This window comes from Marmota monax, unplaced genomic scaffold (genome assembly GCF_021218885.2).
Source record: "Marmota monax isolate L192 unplaced genomic scaffold, Marmota_monax_Labrador192_F-V1.1 WCK01_AAM20220418_F8-fsc00007, whole genome shotgun sequence".
In the NCBI taxonomy this organism is placed as follows: Eukaryota; Metazoa; Chordata; class Mammalia; order Rodentia; family Sciuridae; genus Marmota; species Marmota monax.
The window spans coordinates 14262874-14283531 of record NW_026692781.1 but is presented as its reverse complement, the minus strand read 5'-3'; positions in this window follow the sequence as shown (position 1 = coordinate 14283531).

Here is a 20658-nt window from a genome sequence, read left to right as displayed (position 1 = left end):
TAGTTGCCATATGAATATGATTTTAGGATTCATAAGATTGAAAGTTCATGAATTCTTTAATCAGTCATATGCTCTTTTATCATATGCAAATATGACCTTTTAGGCAGAAAACTGTAGTAACAAAGAAGTTAATGGGTGGTTATCACATCAAATTTCTGCAAACTGATATAAACTCAGAACCATGTAAGCAGGCTTATGTTAATTTTGCCATAATTACACAAACTTGGCTATAACTTAAATCAAGACTCTGGGTTCCATGATGCAAAGGATAATTTAAACATTTTAATGAAAGGAAGCTGATGTGGGTGGAACTTTAAAAGAACCCCCAAATTACATTGAGAACCCGATTTTATCTTGCCTCTTCAGTCATACTATGACCTCAAACAAGGGACTCAAAATTATATATATATATATATTCAAGAGGGTCAAAATAAATCTTTGATTCACATTTGGAAATTAAAAAGGTAAAATAAAACCTATTATTTTAATGAATGATTATAAATGTTAATAAAATGTCAGTAGGGTAAGTGATCAACTGTTGTGACATTAAGAATAAGAATTAAGTAATACATATTCTAAAAGGTTAGTCTACAATTGAGTGTCATTTTACTTCATACACATTACAGTCTATAAATATACTATCTATAAAAACAGTGTTGAAACACACCATAATAAATATTCCTTGTCATCCAGAAATCCTTGTAGCAAAATATTCTTTAAACCAAAACCTTCAGGATTATACAGAAAAATATCTATAGTTTAAATTCTTAAAATTTTTATGACATTGATTTTTTGTTTTAACTGTAGATTCTTTGATTCATGATATTTCTTACAGTTTTTCTATAAGTGCTGGGTTTCTAAATAACCAGATCATGAAATCTTCTGAAAGTGATCTCTATAATCATCTTTTGAGGAATTCAATAGAAAAATATCTTGATTTGCCTCCAAGTCTTAGTAAAACATAAAGTTTTTACCTGTGTTATAATTTAAAACTAATTTACCTCTGCTGTTTTGTAGTAGACTAGTACAGCAACATATCACAAGATATCAATGAATTGTTTGCAGTTCATACTCTCCACCAGGCATAACAATCAGAAAATCCTCTCATCTGAAAAACAGGAGAGTTAAGATTATTTTATCATTTCAGTAGAAAGCTAACTAACTTGTACTACTAAATTTAAACAGCAGAGTTGGTTTTTTACTGTATTTAAACAGGTGAATCTGAAGTATGGGTAAAAATGGCATGCACCTTGGCAAAAGCAAATGGTTTCCCCTCTTTTTCTAGGTTTTACTGGTTTGATTTTAAAGAAATCCCACTGCCCTAGAGTGTTTTGATGTACACTTAATTCGGAAAGGGTTTGAACTGGGTTGAGGCCAGAAAGAGTGGAAAAGATAGAAGAGTGTGGAATGGAGTAGGGATAAGGGCAGTGCCCAAAGAGAAAGGAAAACAGGACGATGGTAAAAGGAGAAATGAAAACAAATTGGGTCTGAAGCCAGATAAAGACAACTGTCTAATGAAACAGGATGAAGATTAGTTAGAAGTGGAAACAGGAAGTCATTTCATGACAATTGTCTTCCAGAATATCCAACACCTGAGTGCTCTTCATCCAAAATAATCCAGAGAGGAAAGCTTCCATCACGTCATTTAGAAAGCTAGCATTTTAAAGTTCTAACCAGATATATACACATGATCAAAAAAAAGTCCATGACATTTTCTAACATTTAATTAGAACAGAAAATATTGGAAAACATTTGATAGGTCTCACTAATTATTTCTAGTAAACCAGAATTTCATGTCAAGTGTATTTATCTAACAATCTCATGTATTTATTTAATAAATTCTTAGGAGAAATGATCAGATATTTTCTTAGGAGAAAAGCTATGAAAGTGTGGATTCTCATTCTTCAATTTTTTGAAAGTTATTGTCCTTGGAATAATATTTGCAATATTGTAGTTTTTAAGTAAGTCATTTATCACATCTAAAAGTATTACATCTTCCCCAAATGGAGATTCTCTACAAAAACATCAAGGTGCCATCACATGGACAAAGTGGCACTTTCTTCCCCAGTCAGGTCAAGTAATTATCGAGTAATCAGATAAAGGGGAGAAAAGTCACACTTAGGAACTGTGATTGATGAATTGTGTTGGTTCATATTCAGCATAAATTTTGAGTTCTTAAAGTAAAACTCAAAATATAAGAAAAATTTATTTTATAAAGTCTCTTCTTAGTGTGTTATGATTCTAATTTAAATTGTATGTTCTCCAATATCTACTATTAACTCTATCTTATAATAATTACTGCAAATAGCAAAACATTTTCATATGCCATTGCATGAACACATTTATTGTCTTGGAATTTTTGTGAATTCCGAGAAGGGCCAAATGTGGATCCAGTCCTGCTCACAACCTTAGGTAATAAACCCAACTATTTCCAAAAGCTTGAAGCAGATCGTAATATCCTTCTTTTATAAAACTTTAATAACTATGAAATTAATATTAATTTCTGAAGTGGTGTAGGTGGTTGTTAACTAATGTTCTCTCCAATCTATTTAATGTCCATTAAATTTTCATAATAAATAATGACTTTTGGCCATGGATCCTAGTTTTGACCTGCCAGTTTGCCCAAGGAAACCTTGGCATCTTGTTCTCAGTATGCTGAACCACTGAGTAGAAATAGCCTGCAGCTGGTGTCAGACTGGTTTTGCAGCCGCCTGTATGCACCAGCAACCTGATCACAGTGCTTTACTGAGGTGCATTATTTATGGTCCTTGGCAGCTGCAAGCCACATTACACTGCATTACATGAGTACTGCATCTGTGGTTCAGGGCTGGAGAAGAAATAGATTTTATTAAATATAGGTCATATTTGATAATAAAAAAGAAATAAATCATATGTGCAACCCAATAAGAAGAGTACTTTCACATCTATCTAAAAAGCTATTAATAATTATTCCTTTAGTGTTGAAGCAGTTGATCGTATTTTTATGCAAAGTTTTAGATCACAAATCACATTAGACTGGGAATTAGATATTTCTGATTCTGGCCAGGTCTGAGTTCTTTTGTAAAATCCCCACTGTTGGCCATTGTAGTCTGCAGATGTGCTGATCTAGATAAGAGCAGCTCTCTGCATGGATAGGAAGGGTCAGTGGAGTGCACATGGAATAGAACCTTCACAGTTCTTGAATCATGTACACAGCTTACAACCTGTGTTCTTGCAACAAGTCCTAGAATGCCTCTATCTCCAGACTAGTATGGCAATATGTAAATCAATGGATGTGTAACTGATGTAATTCTGCAATCAGTATATGGGGTAAAAATGGGAGTTCATAACCCACTTGAATCAAAGTGTGAAATATGATATATCAAGAAATTTGTAATGTTTTGAACAACCAACAATAAAAAATTAAAAAAAAGAATACATGACTACTGAAACTCCACATCATTTACAACTGCGAAAGTTGTATCCTCATTAGAATAAGTGATACTCCATGGATGTATAAAATGTCAAAATACACTCTATTTTCATGTATATCTAAAAAGAACAAATAAAAAATCAATCAGTTAATTTAAAAAGAAGCAGGGATTAGTAGTAATACTGGTGCCAATTTTCTTCTAATAATACATGTTATCTCTTCAATAATATTATCTCCTCAATAATCTTCAAGTGATTTTAAAGTCAAGATTGGTTGTCTATGTATTGACTACTTTGAAAATTAAAAAAAAATTTCCAAAATACAGAAAATATTTAAACATAAAAAGAAGAGGTGTGGCTTACATCCATATTATGATAGGTTTTTAAGTTTTCTTCCTATTCTGAAACTGTGACTCTCAATGTTTCAATACACATTGCTCAGACACAAAATCATGTTTCGCACCCAGAACCCTTATGACTATTTCAACTAACTATATTGAGATCTCATTAGGTGCCAGTGTCTTGCTACAGTGTTTGGCATGCATATTCTCCTAAATAGCATAATAATCCAAGTGAGTTAACCAGAACTAGTTGCCAATATAAGATCCCAGCTTCTCCTGTTGAATACTTGGTTTGATGCTTTCACCATTAAATTACCTCTCTGGTATATTTTCCCAGAAGTATTATGACTTTGTTTCTTATGTAGAACTAAGAGAATACAAAAGAAGACTGGAAGGGAATAGGAAGAGAAAATAAAAGAACAGATGAATATGGCCACAAAACAATTAAAGTTTTGTCAGCCAAATACCATTTTTTTTTTTTTTTTTTTTTTTTTTTTTTTAATTTTTTATTGTGGGTTGTTCAAAACATTACAAATTTCTTGACATATCATATTCCACACTTTGATTCTAGTGGGTTATGAACTCCCACCTTCACCCCATACACAGATTGCAGATTCACATCAGTTACACATCCATTGATTTACAAATTGCCATACTAGTGTCTGTTGTGCTCCGCTGCCTTTCCCATCATCCCAAATACCATTTTTGCAGGCACAATTTTTGTATAAGTGATTTGTACTTGTAAAAAGCTACCACCCTTGTGTAGCAAAATATCTGGAATGCTTACTTGGTGTGAAAGACTGGTGAGGTGATTATCTGAGGCTGTAACAAGTACCCTACAAGGCCATATTGAAGGTGTTTGCCTTCTTTGGCTATTAAGAAATGATGAGTTGAAAACTTGTTCTACAAAAACTTTTTTTTACCCCCATAGGCTCTCTTCATGAATCTATTACAGAATAAAGTAAAGTATAATTCTGAGGGTTTTTTAAATCTTTTCTTCTATGACAGCAAGAATCATCCCAGTCAATTCTGTGTTTATGGTGGCCAGCTTAATGATTGGCATTTAGTAGGCACCTTTATGATGCATTCCGAATAGATGATGACGGTCTGACTAGTCTCAAAGCACCAATGGTTTCACTATCCTCAAGGAGTTCCAAATAGATCCTTGGAAGCCATTCTTTTCTGGACAAGAGCCAGTTTTCAAAGAAGCTCCTTTAAAAAGACAAACACATAAGCAAACATATCTGATTGACCCTCTTTGCCAGTCCAAAATATAAATTGTCGCATCTGTTTTAATACTTTAAATAAGTGCTGGAAAACCCTCTGCCCCAAATAACAGGACCTCTAGGATCTACTTCTTCTCTACCTCCACCCCCCACCCTTATGTAGCATAATATATCTGGAATGCTTACTTGGTGGGAAAGACTGGCGAGGTGATTATCTGAGGCTGTAACAAGTACCCTACAAGGCCATATCGAAGATGTTTGCCTTCTTTGGCTATTAAGAAATGATGAGTTGAAAACTTGTTCTACAAAGACTTTTTAAAAAATTTATAGAGATATAATTCATACATACTATGATTCACTTTTTAAAGAGTACAATTGAAAGGTTTACAGTATTTTCACTAAATGTCATTCTGTACATTTTCATGCTCTCCTGTCTACTGGCTTCAATAGTAACACCTTTTTGGTCCACATATCAGCTCAGATCACAGTGGTTCCTTTATGAAGAAAAATGAAACTTCTTTCAGTGGTACCCAAGGCTAAGGGTATTTTATGCTTCAGCAATGTAGTTTACAATTCCATGCTTTAACCATTCTTTTAAGTTAAAACTCCATTCTATAACCACAACCATTAAGCTTAACCAATGTTTCCAAAATACAACTCTTGCCCTGATGCCAAATTACCTAAGTGGAAAGTAAATGCAGGACTTAAAAACAACCATCCACCAAGATCTGGCTACTGAACTCTGGTTAACAGTCCAGAATATCTGTGGTATGCATGGAAATATGCAATCCAAATTTAACTTCAAAGAAAGACAGGCTTTCCAGGGCTGGAAGTATGCTCAGAAGACAGCTTCCCTCTCTTATCTTCTCGAGAGCATTATAAGGAGCATTATCTGGTTCAAGGTCCTAGTCCTTCTTGAGGAAGTCTATATCCAGTCACCATGTGAGGCAGAATTATAAAAACCTGGACTAATATAGGACATTCTGATGGAAGAAACTCACTCATGAACTTCCTGCAGGGTGGGCTGATACTTTTCAGAGCTGCTGTGCAGTTTGCCTTCTTCTTCTTCCCAATAATGCTCCTTCCCCTCCCTCTTGCAAATGTTGGTCCCTAATAAACATCTGGCATCTCAGACTCCATCTCATGTCTCAGGAATGACATATACTCTCAGGTCTGAGAAAGCAGAAAATAAGATGGTTTTGAAGCTGGATCACTCACACCCAACTAGCAATAAGTGTCCCATCATTAGTGGCCATGAAGTGCCAATAACCCTCCCCACTCCCCTGCATAAAGTGACAATCCAGTTGTTAAAACATTCACACCTAGGAGGCTGTACTAGTGAAAGGGGCCACTCATCAGGTATTGGAGATGTATGGAAGAAATTGTAGCTGTGAAGATAATAGAATTGGATCATTATTTCTAAATGCCCTGGAAGAGCTATAAAAAAAAAAAGATTGTACAATGAAGGGTGAATGACAGCAAATCAAAATCCAGTTAACGGGCACTTTCTGACCTATATTTAAGATATTTTCCTTTATGGAGAGGGTAGAGAAAATGGGGAAAGGTTCTCAGAGACTTTTCCTAAATTAAGAGACCCTCTCAACTCTTACTAAATTAAACTAAATAGAGACACAGCTAATTTAAAAAAGTGATTTTCTTAAAATTTTATTGAACCTAACTAGTGAACAAAAAAATAGCACTATTATATAAGTTCTTTCATAGAGGTGCATGGAAAATGTTCAGACACATCAATGAATCAAATTACTTGTTTTTATTTTTGTTTTATTAATAACAGTGATTTAAAATTCAAATTTGGAATATAGATATTATTTACATTCCACCTGAAGGTATGTATTTTTCAATGAAATAAGAACTCTTAAAGTTTTTTGAGCATACACACACAAATAATCAAATATAGTATTACAAATTAGAAATAGAATTATAGGCTGGATACAAGCCCAGGTCTAGGACCACCTCCACTGACATGAACAGGAGCCCAGGCCCAGGTTAGGTCCAGCACCCTCACCCCCATGGGCCCACCTGGGGGCCAAGGCCTAGCTCATCTCCATCTTGGAACACTGAAGCCATCACTATAGCCTTCCTCACGCAGAAGCTTCCACCTGGTGACAGCAGACAGGGCCTAGAAGCAGCTGCATCTCAGAACAGTACCCCAAAGCCATTATAAGGCCCACATCTCTGAAAGTGGTTGCATCTACCTTGGGTCATCCCTACCGCTATCTTGAGTTGCCACCGCTATTGCCACCACCACTTTTTTTTATTAGTTGTTCAAGACATTACAAAGTTCTTGACATATCATATTTCATACATTTGATTCAAGCGGATTATGAACTCCCATTTTTACCCTATATACATATTGCAGATTCACATCGGTTACACATCCACTTTTTTACCTACTGCCATACTAGTGTATGTTGTATTCTGCTGCCTTTCCTATCCTCTACTATCCCCCCTCCCCTCCCCTTCCCTAGGAAGTGAGGGGAAAGGGGAAAAAGAAAAAAAAAAGAGAGAGAAAAGCCACCACCACTTTTAACTGCAGTAGCATCCATGTGGGACACCGGCCAGGGACAGGAAGCCCAACACCAAGTTGAGGTACATGTAAATCTTCATGGACACTACAAGATTATAGGGTAGAAACTGTGATACCTCAGATCCTCAGGGCAAGAAAGGAGGACACATAGACAACATTAAAAAACAAGGGAAGAAAGTGCCCCCCAAAAAACCAAGATACTACAATAATAGAATCCGTGGACAGTGTAGTTGATGAAATGTGAGAGAAGGATTTCAGAATGTATAGAATTAAAATGATATGACCTAAGTGAACAAATATAGGCATAAATTGATCACTCCAACAAAGAGATAAGAGAGCAAATACAGGCAATGATTGATCACACCAACAGAGATATAAGGGAGCAAATACTAGTAACAGATTACTTCAAGAAAGAGAGATCCAAAAAGAAGAAGGAGGAGGAGGAGGAGGAAGAGGAGGAGGAAGAGGAGGAGGAGGAGGAGGAGAGGGGAGAAAAAAAGAAATCAATCCTTGAAATGAAGGATACAATAAACCCAATTAAAAAAAAAAAAAACTCAATAGAAAGCATCACCCACAGACTAGATCACTTGGAAGACAGAATGTCAGATAATGAAGACAAGTATACAATCTGGAAAATAAAATTGATCACACAGTGAAGATGATGAGAAACCATGAATAGAACATCCAAGAATAATGGCATAGTATCAAAAGATTAAATATAAGAATTATGGGGATACAGGAAAGCATAGAGATTCAAACCAAAGGAATTCACAATCTCTTCAATGAGATAATATCAGAAAATTTCCCGAATATGAAGAATGAAATGGAAAATCAAATACAAGAGGCTTCAGGACACCAAATGTACAAAATGAAAATAGATCTACACCAAGTCACATTATAACGAAAATGCCTAGCATACAGAATAAGGATAGAATCTTAAAGGCTGCAAGAGAGAAGAATCCGATCACATGTAGGGGGAGACCAATTTGTATTTTAGCAGAGTTTTAAATCCAGATCTTCAAAGCCAGGAGATCCTGGAAAAACATATACCAAGCTCTGAAAGAAAGAAAGGACTCTGTGTGTATGTGTGTGTGTGTGTGTAATTTGTAAGAATTTAATTTACCAATAAATTCCCACTCATAAATTACTGTAACAGATGTATATATATTTGAATAAAGATGTGTGACTTAAAGATCATTAAAATTATTAATTGGTAGTACTCTCATCTACACAAATTTATATTCAATACTTAGTTTGTCAAGCAAACAATTAAAGGAATGTGAGAATTATGTATTGAAACATATTCTGATAATATTAAAAATTCTCTTTTAGCCAAAGAAATTTTATATTAGAGAATATAATCCACTGCTTTTTTAAAAAAGAGAAAAGGATATAAAAAAAGAAAAATAAATAGAAGTATAATGAAAAATGCAAATTAATTCAAAGGTCTATAATGAGATCATTTGACCATATGGCCACTGATGAAGTTTCTAATTGCTTAAATATCAACACCCTAGTCAGAAGATAATGTGGAAAAATTCTGCTGTATTTTGATTACCTTAAACTATTTTAGAATTTAGATTGAATTTTAGGAAATAGTTTTCATTGCTATACATTTTTTTTTCAATGCCAAGGAGCATTGAAAACTTGTAACTACAAAACTAAAGAAAAAATTTGAATAAAATTTCCCATATTGTCAAATGAAAAAAAAATCAAAATGCTATATTCATAATTTAGCATACAAAATATATGCCAGCAGGGATTCTGTAATGAATAAAATTAATTTATTCATCCATCCAACTCATATTAATTAGCATCTCTAATGTGCCAGGAACTGTTCTAGACATTGGAGAGAGACAGCAGTTGCCAAACTGTAAGAATCCCTGTCTTCATGGAGTCTGCATTCTATTCAGGGAGACATAAAATGAAACAATAAATTTTAAAAGAGATATAGTATTTTAATAGTAAAAAAGTAAATAATACAGTATTAAAATATATAATATGTTAATTAGTAAAACAAGAAGCTGACTTGAGCTGAGGGAGGAGGTTTCCTATGGGGAAAGAACACCCAAATTGTAGGGGCAGCACTCCAAAGTCCCTGAGGAAGGACACAAACTGGCCTGTTTAAAGAGCAGCAAGGTGTCTAGTGTGCTATTGAGAAAAAGAGAATAAAACACTGATAGGGTCTAAAAGGTAAAGTGGGGGAGGTAAGTCATTTACTTCTTGACAGTCATGGGGGTGATTTTGGCCTTACTGTCCAGGAGAGGAGAATCCTTGGAAGGTTTTCAACACAAGTGAGTTAGTAGGATCTCATTTAGATTTCCACAGAATAATGAAGCTGTGCTGATAAATAGCAAAACTAGAAGCAGGGAAACAATTTCAAAGCTATCTCAATATTCAAAGTGTGAATATTCAAAGTGGAACTTGTCTAAGATAGCAGCAAGATTGGGGAAAAGTTACCAGATTTTAGAGTACATGGCATTTCCCACAGGTCTAGATTGAAGACCTTGTTTTCCAGTGGTGAAAACCATGACTCTAAAATGTCTTTGCTCCCATTCTATAAATCACGTTTTTTTGTGTGTTTGGGTTTTTTTTGTTTTTTTTGTTTTTTTTAAATCACCACGCTAAGTCTATGACCTGTATTTCTGTTGGATTATTTTGCTCATGTTTAGCAGAGACATATTTCTAAAGTTTAGAAACTCACACTGGTGAGTAGATGATATTTTATTGATGAAGATTTTGATGATGTTCTACTTTGGTATTGAATAATAATAAAAAAATCTTCAAAGATCTATAAACTTTTAAGCTATTATTATGTTAAAGGGAGTCCTTGGAGGAAAATGCTATTGAATAGATTCTTTGCTTTAGTCAATTCTAGATAAGTAGAAATTAACTGCCAGCTGCCTGGCAAGGGGAGCAGAAAGTGGATAGAACAGAGGCCTGACTGTTGACAGGGGATTTGCCAACTCTGATTAACACAACTACTCCTGCCTCCCAAACGTGTTTTTTTTTTTTTTTCACAATGATTATTCAAATACCTAGAGCAGTTTTACTTTACACCACAATTCTTATCATGTTTAGAGAGCCACCAAATTTCTTTTTTTAAATCAAAAGAACCAACACATATGACAATCCATTATGACTTTTTGTTAAAAATCTTTTAGTAGTCAATCATTCCTCCTAGGCTGATTCTGCTGTCTCATACCCCTCCATGATTTCTTAGTCCCCTTCCTCTTAATCTAACTCATCTTTGAAGTCTATTCAACCCCATGCCTCAAGACTCAGAGTTCAAGTGCATGCTTCCTTCACTTTTAAAGCTTCATTGTCTTTCCCACTAGGAAGGAAACTTTTCCTCTCCTTCACAGTATCTTCTATTTCTCTGTTTCTTCCTTTGACCTTGTACTCATGGTTAACCCTCCCCTTTCTAATCCAGATCAAAGTCATTAGAATGAAAAACTTTCTTCCCCCAGTTTCCAGAACAATGCCTTGTAAATGTTTCTTCAATACATTTCATCTCCAATGAGCCTGTGTTTATAATCAGACCTAGCCAAAAATGAGTGGCAGTCCTTCAAACAGAGGATTGTGGTGGTTGTTAGGTGTACAGGTGCCAATTGTATTAAATTAGATTTGTGATGTTTCTGGAGAAGAGCCTCGATAAAGACAGCCAAATTATTAGCATTCCAAAATGGCAGGAAAAGAGAAGGATACAATGAGGTCCCCTTTGGACACCAACCAGGAAAAGAAGTAGGGTCTCCAGAGGAGAACAGAAAGCAAGATCTGAACCAGTCTTAATGCATAGAAGAAAAAAAGAAAAGAGAAGGAAGAGGAGGAAAAGGGCCTGGTATATAGGAGTTTTAATTAATACCAAATATATATATATATATATATATATATATATATATATATATATATATATATATATATATAATTTTAAAAATCACAGAGACTGAATTTAAACCTTGAAATGAAAATGAATTTCAAGATTTAAGAATATGTGAAAAGTATAGGTGAATTATCCAGAGTCCAGTAGGAACTAAAGGCAGTTTATTCATTGTCCAAATAATCTCTGTGGGTATAAAAAATAATTATGTGTTGGAAACATTTTTAATCAGCTAATTATGAAATGGCACCTATTAATGCCTTTCCCAACAAAGAAATGTAATTTCAGTCCAAATGTGTTGAAGGCAAGGTCAAAATTATATCAGTATGATGTATTTTGGAAGTAAACATAAAGTTCCTGGAAAGTTATTACTACAGAATAATAATCTAAGATGAAGCTTTCAAACGAGAGCTGAAGATCAGATCATTAAGTCAGATTCATGTGACAGGAATCTTAATACCACACTTCATTAAATTAATACAAAAATAAAAGGCATTCAAGAAGTGAGAATGCAGCAGAGGGAGGTATAGGACATCAAGAGAAGTGGCATGCACCTCTAGCCCAGGACAACAGATACAATCCATATGGGAGGTTCTTGGGTTTCTTACACAGGAAGGTGTGTTTTAATTATAAAGCATCTCCATTTCACTGCAGTAGGGTTTATAGTCTGTGTGACATTCTGCAAGGAGTCATGCCTCACAGAACCTGAGTTCCACATATTACGGGTAGTCCTTCATCAGGGATATCCTGACAAAGGCACTTAAGAGCTCAGGTCTCTTCCTCCTAGCAGATAGTACTAGTCTATTAGTCCAGAGATTCATTTGGCAAGGAGATTGGACAGGCTTACTCACCTTCTTCTCTTTCCACACAGGATATCCTTCTAGTAAAAGAAGCAAATGAATGCCATGTTTCCCAGCCAGATGCTTGAACAGTATGCTATTGTGTTAAATTGTGCTTAGAGTAGTGCTTTTAGAAAGCAAATGTAGAGTGATTTTAGAAAAGCAGAGGAAAAAGAATTTTAAAAGGATTAATTGCTGGGGCTGGGGTTGTGGCTCAGTGGTATAGAGCATTTGCCTAGCACACATGAGACAATGGGTTTGATCCTCAGGACCACATAAAAATAAATAAATAAAATAAAGACATTGTGTCCATCTTAAATAAATAAATAAATAAATAAATAAATAAATCAAAAAGAATTAAATGTTTATAAAAATCCCAGGATTCTACGATTTGGAGACAAGGAAGTTAAAACGATATTTGGAGAAAGAATAAAATAAGTGATGTTGCTCAAAGATAGTTTTAGTAGCCTGTGGGGAAACACAAATCAGTGTGTTTAAAAATGCAAGAAATCTGGGATGTTTTCTTTTTGGTAGCAACCATAATTCTCAAGTCAATAACCAGTGCTCTGCCATTATCTGTGAGCTAGATCCACTTACATATGCTTAGAAAATGTAAACTATCTTTAATAGAATATGAAATTCTAGGTGCCTTCTGCTCTCTGCAGCTGAACAGGAAGACGATAGATGTTCCATCCCTGAGTGAGTTCTGAGATGGATCATTATGGCCTAGAACACATTAGGACATGTGAGCTGTTAGGACCTGTTCAATAGCAAAGATTCTGAGGAGTAGATACCTGAAAAATCAAGGGCAGAAGGAGAAGCTGTAACCTGGGGGGAAATGCACCACCTGTAGCACAGAAGTTGCAGGGAGGTGTTATGTGATAGGAGCATCCCAGGAACTGAGGTGCTCCCCCAGTGAGCTAGCATTAAACATCTGTACCACTCACAGAGACCAAAGCCTTAGGAGGGCCTAGTAAGTAATAACTCACTGTCCCCTGCCCCTTTCCTTCTCTGCTCCTTTCACCTCTAAATTTCTCCCAATAGCAGAGTGAAGGAAAAGCAGAAATATGGCAACAATGAGCAAAATGAGAGAGAAGAAAGGCCAGATTACCTGCATTTAAGTTCTGCATCCAGCCAGTCTCAGCTAGGTGAGAAGAGGCTTCATTTTAAATCAAATACAAAAATGAGATTAGTGTTTGGAACTGGACATTTTTAGTTACTGAATTGAGAATGTGAGTTATGTGTAATTATATCATAAAAGCAATGAGAACCATATTTTTCCATTATCAAGGTAAGGACAGCACCTCTAATTAGATATGAAGAGATTATGAGGGACAAAATAAAAATGCTTTTCCAATTAGATCTTGTGAAAAGTGTTTAATGTATTTGGTACATTTATTTACTAGTTTTAACCTTAATATCTCCACAAAAAAACCATAATTAGTATAGCTAAAAGTATCTTAATTGAAAAAAAGAAAGAAAAAAAGAAAATTGACTCTAAAGGAAAAAGCATATAATTTAAATTATTTTTTCCATTCATTAAAATAAGTAATCAAAAATTGGCATGTAATCAAAAAGTACACATTTATCATTCTACAAATGGAGGAAATGCATATAGATGAAAAAAAGAAAGAAAAATAATTATGTTCTATTTTGCAGAAAATAGCCACTATGAGCATTTTGGATTATATCTTTTCAACTATTTCATAGAAGTGATCTTCCATGAATTTTTTTCCACTGAAGAATGAATTCAATTTCCATTTCAATAATTTTTTAAAAAAATTTTAAGGGTGGTATTGTAGCCTATTTTATTAAACCACTTGCTAGGATAGGGTATTTAGAATATCTAAATATTCCTTGAAATTTCACATTATTATTGTAAACAAACTATTTTTATACCCTTCCATTATCTATTTTTCCTACATTTTCACTTATTTTTAGGATTGAATTTCAAGAAATAGGACTAGAATTTCAACATATATAAACTTGAGGTCAAATCATTCTAATAAATATTTAGTTCTATTTCTTCTTCATTCTTAACAGTATATGAAAATAATTTTAATCGGTGCCTGTCTGAGAGTGGAAAAGTAGTACTTCTTTACTGTTGTGTTAGTTTCCCAGGGCTGTCTTGACAAAGTATCATAAACTGGGTGGCTTAATACAGCAAAAATTTATGGTCTGCCGGTTGTGGAGGCTGGAAGTTCCAGATGGAGACAGAAGCAAGGTCCTGCTCGTCTAAAATCTTGAGGAAGTGCCCTGCCTGGTCTCTCTCTAGCTTCCTGTGGTGCTCAGCGACCCTTAGCATCCCTTGGCTTGAAGCTGCATCACCCCATTTCTGCCTCTGTTGTCACATGGCATTCTCCCTGTATTTATTTGTGTTCATGTCCAAATTTCCTCCCCTGAAAAGTTTACCAATCACATTGGATTAGGATATACCCTCGTGACCTCAAGTTTATAAAATATAGGGAAAAAATGAGTTCCAAATAAGATCACATTCACAGGTACTGAGTGTTAAAATTTCAAGATATATTTTACAATAACAAAATTCTACACATTACACTGTTTTCATCTACAACACGTCATTGATGACAAGTATAGTTGAGAAATTTCCATATTTTAGTCAAGCCTTATGTGTGTGTTAGTTACTTAATTACTGGGGATTGAACCTGGGCAGAGATTGAACCCAGAGCCTCTCATACCATGAGTTACATCCCCAGCCCACAAGCTTTATTTTCTTGTTTGACCTTTTGTCTATTTTTCTAATGAAGACAAGGATTTTTGAAACATTTAATGACAAAGTCTTCTAATATATTAAGCATATGAGTGCTTTTATAGCATAAATTTTGTAAATATTTTGCAATTTGTCATTTGCCTTTTAATTTCCCTTATCCCATTTTTCCCCACTATATAAATGTTATAAATGTTTCTTTAATCAAAGTGAGCAACAGTTCCCTTTGTGGGTTCTGACATTAGTGTCCTGATTTTTTAAAATTTGGTCTCAACAAAATATTACTTTTATAGCCATGCATGTTTTTCTAGTGCACTTATGGTTTAATGTTATTGACTGTTTCATTTTTAATCTCTCTGAAATTTATTTTAAGAAAAGACATAAAATAGTTTAGACATAATTCCAACTTTTTAAACTATAAGACAAAGAATAAGCCTGTAGTGTGGTAATTTAAGAGCTATTGACTCAGTGAGATAAGGCCCCCCCAGAGGAATCATGGCATGGAGCTCCCCATAAAAGAGGAGAGAAAGACTTTTTGTAAGTTTTGAGCTCCCGCAGAAGTGGTCCATGGAGTGTGCAAGGCAATTGAGGATCTGTTCTAGGGTGATGTATTTACCAGGGTTCTCTTGAGGAACAGAATCAACAAGAAGTATGATTATAAAAAGGGAATTTATCAGAGTGATTACACGACCAGAAACTGGATACTCCACAGCGGCCATCTACAGGCTGGGGAGCTGGAGGAACCAATAGCTGTGCAGTTCAAGAGATGGAAACCTCAGAACAAGAGGGACCAAAGATGTGACCCTAGCCGAAGACCTAAGGCTTCTGAAAACTCCTTGGAGAATCACTGGTAGAGTTTGCTTTGGAAGAATGAAGAAGTGAGAGCTGGTTATACTTAGGTGATTGCAGTAGCAATCAAGAACCTGTTCAGGAAGAATTGAGATTGCATCTGCTGCTGCTTCCTTGCTCTTCCAACTTTTATTCCAACTAAGCCATCATCCTATGGATGGTGCTGCCCACACATAGGGCACACACTTCAGTTCCCTGTTGCACATGCCAGTCATTCCTAGACATACTCTCATTGACACACCCAGAAGCCTCTTAATCTTCTGCATCTCTTAATTCAATCAAGTTCACAATTCAAATTAACCACTACAGGTGGTTACTGCTTCAAAGGTGGAAATGGAGAAACTGGCTTAACTAGGGTTTCAGTGCTGTCATGAGACAAGATGGCTTAGCTATTGGTTATTCCCAGTTAAAGGTAAGTGTGGCAAAGGGCCTGGAATATCATTAGCAAGTAGCATTGGTTACTCAAAGAGGGCTTTATTTTAGAATTTTAGAGCTGTTGTAAAATGAAGAAACAGAGGTTCCTCAACTTTGAAGCAGAGTTGATCTATCTACGCCCACAGCCTTATGAATGGCAGGACTGCTATTTCCTTTCTTGTCCAAGCTAATTTTCACTCTTACAATCATTCAATTTTTACTCATTCAATTTATTACATACTTAATAAACATATTGCTGTATATTTAATGAGTATATTTTATATAAATATGTATTTTTATATATTACCCATGATTTTATCATAGCCTATTATGTCTACCTTATTCTAATAATCTGAAATGCAATTATAATCACATTTTCATGTCTACTTTGACCTTTGCTATGGTTTTTTTATCCTGTTATATTGGTTCTGTCTTACTCTCTTTCTTATTATAATGTCTTGATTGTCTTCTATTCATGTCTTTTTCATTTTGGTTGGCAGCAAATTTAATAATATTATTAATAGTGAAAAATGTGTCTGTTAGGTTCATCTTCAATTATGAGTTTCAGTAAACCCCAAATAAATGTTGCATAAGTATTTCAGAAGGTAAGTAGTCTAGGGAAGATCAAATGTGCCTTTGTGTTAAGAGGCAGGTTCCTTCTTTTTATAACTCAATTGTGCATGGCCTTAACCTCATGGTACATGATCGTGGCAACCATGTTCTTACTCCAAGACAAAGAGAAGAATGAAGAAAGGAAGAAGGAAGGAACGAAGAAGGAAAATGTGTAGAGACCTGACACACTGTTTCCTTGGGAAGGCTTTGAGAAGCAGCTATCAGATGCAGGCTTACCTCTCACTGGCCAGAGGTATTTCGAGGCTATGCCCATATGTTGCATGTTAGGAGGTAATAAATACAGTCTTCATCCTGCGCTTCCATTAAGACACAAGAAGGGGATACATGGGAGAAACTGGCAGAGGCTCCTATAATGTGCCCAGGCTTCTTCATCAATTCTCTTATCGTTCTTACTTTTTCCTCTTGCAGTTATTGGAGCTATTCTTTCTTACATATGTTATGTAACAATGTATTAACAATGATTTTGTTTTATTATGAAAAAACAACTGTCCAAAGACTGCCCTTACAATTCTCAGTTTTGCTCCATATAGGTAACTTCCATCAAATCTATGAGTATTTTATTTTTAAAACCATTTTTCAAAATGGTTATGTTGCCATTTTTAAAATACCATGATTGCTAAGGATATAGCTTTTTCACCATAACTCTTTCCCACCCATATATTTCCCCTTCATCCAAGGTCCAAATTATTATAACTCTTGGTTAGGTCAGCATTCCATTTTTTTTTAAAGAGAGAGAGGGAATTTTTTTAATATTTATTTTTTTTAGTTTTTGGTGGACACAACATCTTTATTTTATTTTTATGTGGTGCTGAGGATCAAACCCAGCACTGCACGTATGCCAGGCGAGCGCATTACCACTTGAGCCACATCCCCAGCCCAAGCATTTCATTTTTAATGTAAATATTTCTAAGTAAATGTTAAAACATGAGCCATGCAGTATGAAATGTTTTTTTTTCTTTTATAATTGCCACCAATTAATAATTGTCTTTTTTCACTTAATGTTTTTATATACTTACACACAGTGAATGATTACCACAGGTAAGAAAAATAACACATCCATCACCTTCCAAAGTTACATTTTGTATGCATGTGTGGTAAGAGCACACAAAAATCTACTCTGGGCAACTTTTTAATAAACAATGCAACATTACTAAATATAGTCCTTCTGCTCTACATTAGATTTCTGGATTAATTCATCCTACATAACTGCAAGTTTAAATTTTTCACCAACATCTCTTTTCCTCTCTGCTCCTCATTCCTGACTATCACCATTCTACCCTCTGTTTCAATCAATATGTTTGATGATTTTTTTTCTTTTTTACATTCCACATGGAAAGAAGATCATGTAACATTTTTCTTTCTGTCTCTGACTTATTTCACTTAGCATAATATCTTCCAGGTTCATCCATATTGTCTCCAATGGCAATATCTCCTTTATTAAAGTTGAAGAGCTTCCCATGGGGTATATGTACCACATTTTAAATCCATTTTTCCATTGACAGACAATAGTTTCCATACGTTGGCTATTGTGAAAAAGGCAGCAATGAATATGGGGATGCAGCTGTCTCTATAAGGTGCTCATATCATCTCTTTTGGATATAGACCTAGTACAGGGGTTGCTGGGTCATTTTTGCTTGAATTCTGAATTCTTCCCCATAATATCTACCATCAGCCATTCTCTCACATCTGTCTCCTTGGCACTCTGTGGCCCTCAGCTCCAATGTGCACTGATTTCTGCAGAACAAATCTACCACCCTTCCCTTCACTCTCATCCTGAGGATTCTTGTTGTTTTTCTTCCATGTAAGCCCCTCTGATCCCTGACCTCTGCTTCCTCTTCCCTTGCTTAATCTCACTCAGATTATTACTTGAAATGGAAGGTTTTTAGAACTTTTCATTTTGAAAGTATGATAGTAGCTTCTCCTTATCTTAATTTCATGTTTAAAAATATATGTTTAATGGAGCTGGCTCAGTGGTACAGTGCTCTCCTAGAATGCACAAGGCACTGGGTTCGATCCTCAGCACCATATAAATGTAAAATAAAGATATTGTATCTAACTAATGCTTAAGAATAAATATTAATATATATACACACATATATGTATATGTATATATATATATGTATATGTATATATATTTATTTATTTATTTATTTATTTAAGATCTTGTTATACAGAGGACAGAAATAGTTTGTTACATGTTGTGAGTTCTAATAAATAATATGATGCAAATATCTTTAAGAATAAATAAAAGTTTTGTCACCTTTAAAATTCTGAAACATACTTTAAATATTTTGACTTGAATCTACTTTCCCAACTTCCAGCCTTCCTGTGTGTTTGAATTTACTTCTTGCTTGGTATCTTTGCGTCTAAGGCAAAGAGGGCTCATTCTTCTAGAGAGGTATCCTTTAAGTTCAGGAAAGCATTTCTTTGCACCCAGATGAGATCACCAAAGGAAAATTATACCAGAGAAGAGCCTACATACCACTGATAGACTATCTATTTGGAGTAGCCATGAACTTGACCTTTTGCTGTTACACAATTGAGTGGGCTACACTCCCTTGGACTACAAGTGCCTTTCTTTCTCCTCCTCATAATAATTCAGTGAGTTTGCCTAGATTTCCATTTCCTCCATCTCATAATAGCACACTGCTTTATCTGCCTAGCTGGTGATAAGTGGGTCCCACCTATATGGTACCTAGAAGTAATTAAACTTTGTGGCACTATATTAGTAATTTTTGCTGCTTTAGTAACTTGCTTTTTTACCCTCCACTCACCCTTGACATTTATAGTGATTTATTGCAGGACATTTTTAGAAATTTGATGCTCTTGGACTTCCTTGTGTCCCCTAATATTTCCTTGTTTTCAAAACAGAAAAGGTAGAATGACATTTCTATAAGAAATTAAGTTTTAATCATTTTGATGGAAAATTTTAAGGGGGGGAAGTAAGCACTATTTTGAAAAATTAACAGAATGATGATAATTCTTCTTTCCTTTATCACCAGAATTAGGACAAAATAGTTGTCAAATACTGAACAATATGAACAGAGTAAAATTTAGGGGGGAAAGGAAAAAAGCATTTCAGAATTTATTAGAAGACAGAGAAACTGACTCTGCTACCTTCTTCTTCTCTCTTTGAGCTCGCTAAACATGTACATACAAAATCTAAATGGAAAGTAAGGAGAGGACGGAAATCACGAGACTGTGGAGACATGGTTGTGTTCAGAAGTCTGCAGAGATTCAAGGTAGATGACTTCCAAGAAAGTCATTTATAGACTTTAGAGGTGTTCTAAGTGGTTTTCATTCCTTAAAAAAATATTTCTGCAGCCACAAACTTAAGTGGGGAAGTAAGTACTCCCTGCATCTATTTCAGGTGTAGAGACAAGAACTGGAAAGAGATAGTAGGGCCAGAAGGAGCTGTACCATGCAGCAGTCTGAGCTTTGGTCATTTGGCATGGTAAGTTTCTGGTAGCTCAAGTGGATGCAGCAAATGTTAGCTTTGGACTCCTATTCAGGATGACAACCTGCTGGAAGAATAATTTTAGAAGCAAGAATCTATGGAGTACACTGCTGGAGTTCACATAAAAAAAATCCTTAGCAGTAATGAGGCAATGGAAAAAATCTTAACAGTAATGAGAATGTCCCCTTAAGGCACCTGAAGAACTCAGATGCGCCTTCAATAGGAAATAATAAGTCCTATTCTCTTCCCCTGGGATCCAAACCCAGGAGAGTATTGACCCAGAAGTGGGGGTGGCAGGATGGGGACAGTAATGGGAAAGTGGGCTGCACTTT